Consider the following 10,885-nt stretch of genomic DNA (forward strand, 5'->3'; position numbering starts at 1 on the left):
TATGTATATCGTTAATTTTAATTCCATCAACTCCCATGGTTTCAAAAAGGCTGACACACACAGCTGCAGTCGCTTCCGAGGGTTCATGCTGTGCTGCCTTGGGCAATCCAACAATTTTCAGGTTACAGTACCGCCTGGAAGTATTGACCCCTAGGGACGAGGCAATACCTCGTCTTTACCGCAGGTAGTGGACGCGCGGCACCGAGGTATGCAAGTTTTTTTCCCTCGGTAAAACCGAGGTGCACTTTGCCGCGGGAAATTTGCCGCGGGAGAAAAGACGAGGCTTGCCGCGGGAAAGAACAATGATCTGTTGCTCTTGTATAATAAGCAGAAGACAGTCAAATTTTATATCTCATGGTGTGAATGGTGTCACTTGTTGTTCTCCAGGTTGTAATACTGTATGTGTGTGTGAGAAATTGTTTGTTTGGTTTTGAAAAAGGTTCAATTGTATCTCTTTTTGTCTAAGCCTGACTTTATTTTATTTGGAGACCTGAAATTCAAACTTGTGCGATTGTCTTCGTTTTATCATCGCCATTTTGGTTAAAGGCAGGTATTCCTTCCACATGCATTGTATTATTGTTAAACTTGTCAAATTTCAATTTTAATCGCAACATTCTTCCGAGGCATCAGAGCCTTTGTCGGTACTATTTTGAGACCAAACGTCCCGACGAATAATTTAAGAATGGTTTCTTTTTTCATCGCTTTTCATCAGCAATAAATTGTTATATCATAGCAATTGCAGCAAAATACATTTTCGCGTTGTTTTATCAGTCGTGCAATAGTCTATTTGACTTCCATAAAAATTTTTTGATTGCAGCATGTTGATTACGCATGGAAAACAAATTTAAGAATAGACTGTAGTTAGTGGAGAAAAGAAGTCTCTTACTTATCTGAACGCTCATCGTTTGCATAGGAATTTTAACAAATGCAAAACCAGCAAGCAAAATAAACTTTAGAATGTTCGAACCATCTTTGCTCCAGTGCTCACGTTGCGCTTTCACGTGAAACTCTTTTCGCAGTGGGCGTCCACTCGTGATAAATTTGCATAACCACGCCGATATGCACCAATGATTTATACCCAGAGCACGAAAACAATCTTTTCAGTTTAGATCAAATAATTTTCGACTATTTCAGGGGTTTGATATCCTGGGTTCTTTCCTTGGAGTGTTTTTCTTTTTTGTGATTTGTTACACTAAACAACCTTAGAAAGTAATACTGCAGTAGGAAACCACAGGAAGTCGTAACTTGGTCACGCAAAGTTTTCGAGCCATTCACCCGAAACATGTAAGCTTTCAGTTTGTAAATATTGTCAAAACCCTCTCCTGTTTGCAGGATATCGAAATAAGAAATGAATAAATGTATGTTCCGTGCACTGAGCTGCAAAAAACAAGCAGACATATTCTCCCATAAACTTAAATGTATAAAATGACGGCGAAGTCCACGCAAGTGGGACAAGCGTCGAACCTTCGAATGAATAGTCCACCATAAGTCTTTGAAATAATCACTGCAATCAAAATACAAATGCATGTCGCAAAGAAGGTTTCAAATGTGGTCGGAATCTAGCTACAGTACGGATATTCTTTTCGCATGTAAAAGGAAAAGGAAACCAAGGTGTATAATTAGCGGCTATAACCCTCTTTGCTTTTCAGCCGAAACTTGTTCAGTTTCTGTTGTTTGGTGGGATTTCAACATTACAATCTACAATAGCTTATCGAAGCACAAAGGAAACCCAACTCTACCGCGGAATTTTAATTACCGAGGGTTTACCTCGGTTGACTTTCCCGCAGCAACTTTGGAGCCTAGCCGTAAATTTCCCTCGGCAGAAAAGCGGCCTACCGCGGGAATACCGAGGGAAAGTCGCGACAGGGTGACGCGGCAATGACGCGGTAAAGGGGTCAATACTTCCAGGCGGTACTGTATATTGGTAACTGTAAAGCTTGGCCAAATCAGTGGCATTCGCTAGCTCTTCCACTCAAGCTTTTTCAGTTTGTTCTCGATAAGATTTAATTTGGCATCATGGCAAAAGCCTGAGAGATTGTCGTAATTGTCACTCAGGAATTGGAGGCTATGGTCACCCTCTTCGTTCTCCATGTCGAGTCTAGCGGAGCTACGCTGCTTCACGCCATCATGGTGGCTTCAGTCATTTGCTGCTTCAGGGTTACTCATGGTTGCTTTTAGCACTGAAATTTCTTTAGTCAAATCTTCTAACTATAATGCTTTGCTGGAACAGCTTGGCTTAGGGTAGCAGTGTTGAAGGACCCACACGAATTTTTGTAGACAAATGGGGTGGGTGGGTGGGCTGGTCCTCCTTGACTGCTCTGCTGGCTGAAAACTAAGCAGAAAGGAGTGTTCTGCTCCAATCCTGTATTTATAGTCCTGCTATACCCTCTTGCACGTACCTGGGTGCATTCAATCCTTGGGAGTATTCTATTTTTTGCGTTTTACTTTTGCCTATCATGATGAGTCTTATGAATAGTTTAGATCTGCTAACCTGACAATAACATTAACAAAGAAGTGAGCTTCCACGATAGGTCCTTTAAAGGTGATGACTGAACATCTTTGAAAGTATGTAAAAATGTTGATACAACGTTAACGTCCCAAGTACATGTATACTTTGGTAAAGATCCTTGCAACTACACTGTAGTTGGTGACTGCCAGCAGGTGTGTAATCAGGAAATACAATAACAGCTAGATGACAGTGCACTCTGGGCTGTGTTTACGCCACTGTATCTAATAACAGATTGAACAAATTCAATAACATCAGTGACAGTTTGTTGCAAGGGATCACAAGACCATTTAGTTGAAAACTGTTGCCATCGTGCCAGTAGGTCTCGTATTGTTTCTTGGTTGAATCTCTCCATGATGACGTGACAATTTCAATAGCCTGCTCTGAAAGTCTTTGACTTTTTAATGACATCCTGACAGTTTGCAAGCCATCAGGTTCAACGTCTGATGGAGTGAGTGGGTAGATGTGACTGAGGTTGTATGGGGGCTGGAGTACGTTCTTTGCCCGAGGCAAAACAAGAGGTCCCAGAACAAGAAGGTGCATCAGAACTGGAAACCAAGGCTGAGTTGTCCATTGTGGCACAATTAATATCCCTGGGGCCTTGTCGGCTTCCACCTTCTGTAGAACCCTATCAGTGAGATTAAAGGGAGGAAGTGCATAAAAATAATGTTTCCCCCAATCAAGAGAAAAGGCATCAATGGCAAATGCACCAGTGTCAGGGTGCCAGGCTATGTAGGGCTTTGTCTGAAAATTCAGCCTGGAAGCAAACAAATCAATAGATTGGACCCCCAAATACTTGCGTAATTGTGAAATAAATGTCTTAGGGTCTAACTTCCATTCTGTGTGATCAGGACAAATTCGAGAAGCGTTATCAGCTGATGAATTGGATTTTCCAGGCAATTGTGCAGCAGAAATCCAAAGATCACGTTCAAGACACCACAACCAAATTGTTCTAGCAATGTGATTACATTCAAGGGAGTGAGCGCCACCACATATTATTTATGTAAGCGACTGCAGTGGTGTTATCAATACAAAATTGTCAAGTGAGGCTGTGACAAATTTTGACAAAAGGATTGTAATCTTAGGTAAACTGCTTTCAGTTCAAGACAGTTAATGTGCTGATGACCTCCTGAAGAACGATTTTCAAAAACAGCTCCCCATCCCATAAGAGATGCATCAGTATATAGAGAATATGATGGTTTGCCTGTGTAATGGGCTTAGAGGTTCTCTCGATATTCTCAGCCGACCACTGCAGGTCTGACCTTGCAGTAACTGAAAGTATCATTTTAACATCAAAATTGCCATAATGCAACTTGACGGATGCAGTCCTTTCATTCTCTAATTGCCTTAAGGAAAGGGGTCCCATAAGAACCCCAGGGCAACTGGCTACAAGTTTGCCCATGACAGATGCCACTTCTCTAATGTTGGGATGGTTTTTGGCCAAAAGATTTTTGCATCTTGCTTGATCTTTGCAGCCTTGACAGGAGACAGAGTGTTAGTCATTGCTTCTGAATTCAAAATGAATCCCAGAAATTCTTGAACCGTGATTCTAGAATTGACTTTGCTGGGTGAATGCAAAGGCCCAGGTTGTCAAACAAAGTAGTGGTGGCTGTGACATTATTCCTGCATTAGCTCTTGGTAGTTCCTTGCCAGGAGGAATCGTCAATATGGCCAACAGACTGAAAACCCTGTTTTCTGAGAGTAAAACGTGAATTGGTATAACTGCCCCTTTCACTCAAATGTAAGGAATTTTTGATGATCCTGATGGATAGGTACTACATAGTATGCATCTTTTAAGTCCACAGTGGCCATAAAACAGTTTGCCCTGACCATGCTGACAACATGTTTCCATGACTCCATCTAAAAATGATGGTAAGATACAAATTTGTTCAACTTTTTAAAATTCAATATGAAGGGATGTGTTCCATCCTTTTTGGGTCTCAAAAATACAGTGGATAAAAGTTCTCCTTGTCGATGAGACGATTTTATAAGAACACGTTTAAGAGCTAGTTTGTAAGCCTCGTTCATGGCAAAAAAAGTAGCGTTGTAACCCGCTTGGAAAACAATTGGTTAACATTGGAAAATGCGGCATCTTTTGTACATTTGCTTGCATTTTCCGATGGTAAAATCCAAGGTTTTCTGTTTGTTTTCCAGCCAGCGAACTTGAGTTTTCATTCCATTATCCGACATTTTTCGAGCACGTTGAACAACAGGAAAACAAGCCGTTTTCTTGGTGTTCACCGCCTGGTTAACACTGTAAGAACAGATTGCTTTCCGTTGTTTTACTGGCATTTTCCAGTCGCAAAACAGCGTGTTAACTGGATTTTCTCTCATTGTCCTGGTGTTCACCGTGCGGTTAACACTCTGAAAACAGATTGTTTCCTGTTGTTGTACTGGCGTTTTCCACTCGCAAAACAGCATGGTGATAACTCGTGTTTAATGGAGTTTTCTCTCATTGTCCTGGTGTTCACCGCACGGTTGACGCATGCTAAACAGGTTGTTTTCCATCGTTTACTGGTGTTTTCTGGTTACAAAAGCGTTCACTGGAGTTCTCAGCAAGTTTTGCATTTTTTTGAACAGTGAATTCGCAGGTTGCACATTCTTTCCTGCCTTATCTGCATTTGGGGCGTCTCCTTTTTGGCGGTATTTTACGTGCACTTTGAAATCAGTTGGGTGGCATATCTTACAAATTTGGTGGTATTTACGTTTTCATTTACTCTGAGTTCATAGGTGGGACGCTACTTTCACAATGAAATTCAAACGATTCAATATTGCTGACAGAAGGACTTTACTCCATCCCTGATTATGTCCTCAGTAATAAAATATGAGATACATGTACACCTTCCACACTGTTTATTATACCCGGCATATACATTGTATCATGAAAGTAAAAAAAAAAGTGAACAAGGATGTCACATAGCCAAATGTTTTGAATGTGTGAACTGCACAACTATGAAAGCAAAGAGGCATAGAACAGTGTAACCGCAAAATAATTGTACCAAAATGCCTAAACATATTAGTCTCTACATGGGATTGTATAATTATTATACAGTCCCAGGTGGTAAACACAAATTTCCAACTGAACACGAAATGTGAAAACAGATTTGGTCACAGATCTCAATAATTGAAATCCTTCCTGACAAGGATTTCCCACAATTGAAATCAGTGACAAAATCTGTTTTATTTTGCATTCGATTTGAAATCCAAAGATCCAGATTTTAAGATCTCAATCTGGATTTCCCAATGGAAAGCACCCTAATATCATCGTTGATAAAAGTACAGACTTAGGAAAAAAATATTTACAACTTAATGGCCAAGAACAGTTTCTTTAGCACTTCATTATGTCTTCTTTTGCTGGGATGGCCAACCCTCCTGTTTACACACTGCCTCCTCTGCTGGTTCAGCAGTCTTTCTTTGTGGCACAAGTCCAAACCATGAAAAAAAGGGGATACCTCCTCTGCTCTCCAGACAAGAGGCCTCATCACCATTATGTGTCTTGCTCTTCATCTGATTCATTGGGTGAAATCAAGGAGGAATACAGAGCTTCAAAATGCTGTGTGCTTTTTCTTCTTCTGTAACTACCCGCAGTCTCCTCTAGTTTCTGTGGAACAAAGAAATTTTGTCAATAAACTTTGGTTTGTATATAACACGAAGCCAGCTAAAATGTATGAGAGAGTTGTTCTTAGTGGTGAAAGCCATCATAACTACATGTGTAACATACCGGGGTACACAGTGAACAGCAAGCATTCACAAAACTGATGAACTGAAGCATGCTAAAATTTGTTTATACTTTGCATTGAAACCGATTTCTTTTCTAATCCTACTTTTCTGATTCTCTAAGGAATGTAACGTAAAATACTCCTAAAGCAAGCTGCCGGTGTACATAAAACTACAATTACTACATTGTGTATAATAATAATAATAATAATAATAATAATAATAATAATAATAATAATAATAACATTATTTATATAGCGCCTTATACAAAAGTTCTAAAGCGCTTCACAATGGAAGGAGGAACTGGAATAATAAAAACTTACATTACCTAAGAAATAAAATAACGTTTAAAAAAATATGTTTTCAAAGATGACTTAAAAGCACTGACACTGGGGCTACACCTAATATGGTAAGGAAGGCAATTCCATAACTTTGGGGCACCAGATCATTATTTTAGAAACATCAACACTGATTATGAATTGACCCCTTACCCTCTAAAAAGGGCGGATGAAGACATGATGCGAAATGGTTCTCCTAAACCATTATTTTTCTCTGTCTACTTTTGAAACAGCAAGCTAGTGAAATCTTACCCTTTAATTCTTTGCCTTCTTTTCTGCCCCGGCTGGTACTGCTCATACATTTATGTACAATGTACTATTGTCCATCTGTCTCGTTGTCTTTTTGTTGGAGGAAAAGTTTTGAGAAATGTTATCTAACAAGTCAAAAAATTCTTTTGGTCTGGTCAGGAGATCACAGCGTAAACATTGTGGCTACAAACATTACATATAGTGTGCAACAAAAAAATTCAATGTGACCACTATAAGGTACATTTGCACACAGACACCAAAAAAAGCCATTTTAAATTTAAGCTTCACTAGTTCTTGATTAAGAGCATATTTAATACACTAGTTACATGTAAGTCTTGTTTTGGTGAAGTATAATCACATAAATATACAATGTACGCCAGTTATTAGCAGTCATATAGTACTTTGCTTCTATTTCTTGTTGTTTTGTTTCTATTTCATGGACTTCATATGATGACTACAGAGACTTGTCTTTTATCTGCCAAGTGGTTGCATGCAGGAAGTAAAAAACAAAAGGAAGTTCAAACTTTAGGCTCTGAAGGTGGTACTAAACATTGTGGTCACTCAATAGCTGGTTGCTGACGCGGGGGTCCAAATATATTGATTTGACTAACATGTAGAAACCCTGGGTATTTTGGGAAACTGGTCGCTGCAGGCAGAGGTTTCACTGTATACATGCACAGCTGTACTTAAACTGTCCTTTTACAGTGTTGGAAAAAATTAACAGGCTCTTTTTTGGTTGATGTCACTGTACCTTAAAGATTAACACAGAATAACAACTAACCTAAAATTCTCCTCTCTGTGCACAGAGAATCATTTCTGATTTGCTCCACCTCCTGAACGTCTTTCACAATTAAGCTGTTTAATAATGTCAGTGTTTAGAGCTTCATTTTCTCTGGTTAAATATGATTTGTGGGTATTACTGGATTGCAGAACCATATAGATGATATTGATCAAGTGTATTAGTTATTTAAGTTTGTTATGTCTTTCCTCAGTCATGAGAACAGAGAATTTAGAATATGTCAACTCAGACCTCATTAAACACAATTCATCCATTTGGACAAACTTTCCAGTACACCATGATGCGAGACTGTCAGTAAAAACAGTGAATAAAGAGGTCAAAAAATGAGCTTACCCTTCCCCTCATGCATATACAATGACGTAGTATTATAATATTGTGAACAACTTACCTCTGTTCAGTACTCCACGAAAGTCCCAGTTGATCCATCTTGGAACGGATGTAGTGCTGTCTGCAGTGATCAACAGCTGAAACATAATAAAAATCTCACGTAACTCTAGCTCACAATTGATTACACAGTATTTTAAAGTTTCTATTGCTTTTCCTTGAGTGTATTACATGGTCTTTAACTCTTCAAAAAAAAGTTCCAAAAATATAAAATTGTACTACTTTTCCTTGAAATGCTGTATATTATTGTAGAATTAAAATCGATTGAAATTGGATCCAAACCATATGGATCCCAGCAAAGCTTCATTTAATGTAGCAAACTGGGCAGGATCTAAAGGATCAGTAGCAGGCAGCTCTGGATGTGATGATGTCAGAGCAGGACAGAATTGTTTATTTTTTCACCACAGCGTGAAGGTTAAATCATCACAGCCTCATTTGCCAGACAGGCGATATGTATTTTTCATTGCAAGGGTCAACAGGTATTCAGTGCATCCTAAGCCTCATTCATTTGGAATGCCAGTTGAAATATCGTACAAGTTGTTTGATTTGTTTGGACCACCCTGTTATATTCCAGTCCACAGAATCAACTGCAATTGTTCAGTGGGGAAAATATGTTTTGAGGACGAAAATGTTCTTGGAGTAACCCGTTAGGCTGATTTGGTGTAAAAGAACTTGATGTTTTTGGACCAGCTTGTTTTTATACCAGTTCAAAGGATTAAGTCCCTTTGTGTGTGTGGTCAACAACCTTCCGGTACAAAAATGTCCGACCTAACAAGAGCCTGATTGCAGCCTGACTTTCTGACCGGTCATCAGCCGGACAACAGCCTGAATAACTCAAGCGGGCAGAACCGGTAAAAGGAGTGACAAAAGCAGGGCACTGAGCCGGAAAATTAGCGGGAATTAGCATGACACAAGCCTGACATGAAAATGGCCCAGTTGGGATTCACGAGCATAACAAGGAACGGACAGGAGCATGACATGAGCCTAATCATAATAGCAAAAACCTTTGGAAACGAAAAAAAAAAAGTCCAGCCTTTCTATGGCTGCAGTCTTTAAAATTGATGCACATGACTACCTATTAATAGTAGTACAATTTCACCATGCGAACAACATATAGTACATTCCATACTTTTACATGTGATATTACATGTATCACTTAGCTGCTAGACGCTGCAGCTTTTTTCTTGCATAAGACGCTTGATTCGTTATGGCTTCATGACTGTCAATTGCTCTTTCCCCTGTTCCAAATAAAAGGCCGTCACATAATCTGAATAAACAGGACAGGAGAAATGACTCTCGTAAAGATGTCAGAATATTGACAAAACATCGAGCGGTTCTCATCAGCCCAGCGAATGGAAAAGAAATGAAATATGTCGTGATTCATTTTCTCTCCAAACAACTTAAATCAATAAGTAATTAAATTTGCTAGTTACGTTTTGAGAAATATTTTGAAATCTCCGATTGCTTTTTCTGTCATCAATGTCATAGTTAGGGTGATGCCAACACTGAAGTACACTCGCAATGTAAAGAAAAAGAAAGATTTGGCGGCTTACACTGACCTTTGCAAGCGCTTATCTTCATGCTGTCAAGCAGCGTTTTCTTTTCTCTGTTTTCACCCTTAATAATTCCCTGGCCACAGGAATTTGCCAGTTCCTCTGTTGACAAAACGCCAGTTAAGTAGGTGAGCTGGTCCCTTTTTCAGAGTAGTGGATATCTCATTTCGTAGTGTGCCTCTGACAACAAAGACATCCACATCTTGAATAAGGTGCACAAGCTGTTTATTTGATGACTTCAAAGGACAAGAATCACTGTTTAGGCAGGTTATTTACTTGAGTTCTTTTAACTTGACCCAAATGGGTACATTTAAACTTGAAAGAAAAAAAAGAGGAAAGGAAAGGAACTTTACGTGTGGTCATTCTAGCGCTGGAGCACTAAGGGGCCAATTACGTGAGCCGGGCGATTAAGTTGCAATTACATGGAAAAATCAAGTTTATAAGGCACACTAATTTACTTATGATTTACGGCTCTATACATAGGACTTATACCTTGTTTTGTGGTGGATCCAGGTTAGCGCGTATTAAAAATTGTCACTGCAGAGGCCGGTTTTATGCAGAACAGCTTGTCCACTGCTGTAACTGTCCACTAGGGAGGTCAAGAAAGCTATTTCCTCTGGAGATGCAGCGGTAGAGACAACGGTAGCAGAAAACTATAGAACTATCAAAGACTAAGATCGATTTGTGAGAATGATATTCGTTCAAGCAAAAACTGGATATGCCAACTCTTGATTATCCTAGGAGTTTTTAAAGTGACAACGTCCTTCTAATTTCTAAAGTTTAAGACCCTACAAGAACTAAGAGGATTGTTTTCAGCATTTCTTGCTTGCCATATAAATTTCAGGTACAAACAGACGCCAAAATATTATCAGTCTGGTAAGCTACTAGACAGTGTATAATTATCATGCAAATACAATCGAACCTCATTGAGAGCGGGTAAAATTGTTTAGTTAATCTGAGGTAAAGTTACCTGGATGGTGACAAGGCGAAGCTACTTTTCTGTGCAACTCCTCATTTTCCTTTCTGAGTTTGCGCTTTTCTTCTTCCAGTGCAGTGATTCTCTGCAGGAAGACATCTTTATCTGCCAAATCCTCTTTGCTGTATGTTGTATGCCAACAGTCTGCAGCTGAATTTATGGCTCTTTGTTAGACGGTAATGACGAAGTTGACTGTTTTTGCGGCAGAGTAGGAGATAACATTTGATTTGGCGTGGTGGATTGTAAACGGACTTGATTTGGAGTTGTAGCAGATTGCACAGGCAGCTGGCTTGATGGTGTCGAGCTCTTCTCAGAGACAACTGTGTCAACTGTGAGTTGGGAGAGGTTGTGCAGTTCGTAGAG

At 39.5% G+C, this 10,885-nt stretch overlaps 1 pseudogene; it reads right to left on the reverse strand.

Annotated features, from left to right (window-relative positions):
• Positions 1-2,716: 2,716 nt before the first annotated feature.
• Positions 2,717-3,872, reverse strand: LOC137979848 (uncharacterized; annotated as a pseudogene).
• Between the last annotated feature and the right edge of the window lie 7,013 nt (positions 3,873-10,885).

Source organism: Montipora foliosa, chromosome 12, assembly GCF_036669935.1.
Source record: "Montipora foliosa isolate CH-2021 chromosome 12, ASM3666993v2, whole genome shotgun sequence".
Taxonomy (NCBI): Eukaryota; Metazoa; Cnidaria; class Anthozoa; order Scleractinia; family Acroporidae; genus Montipora; species Montipora foliosa.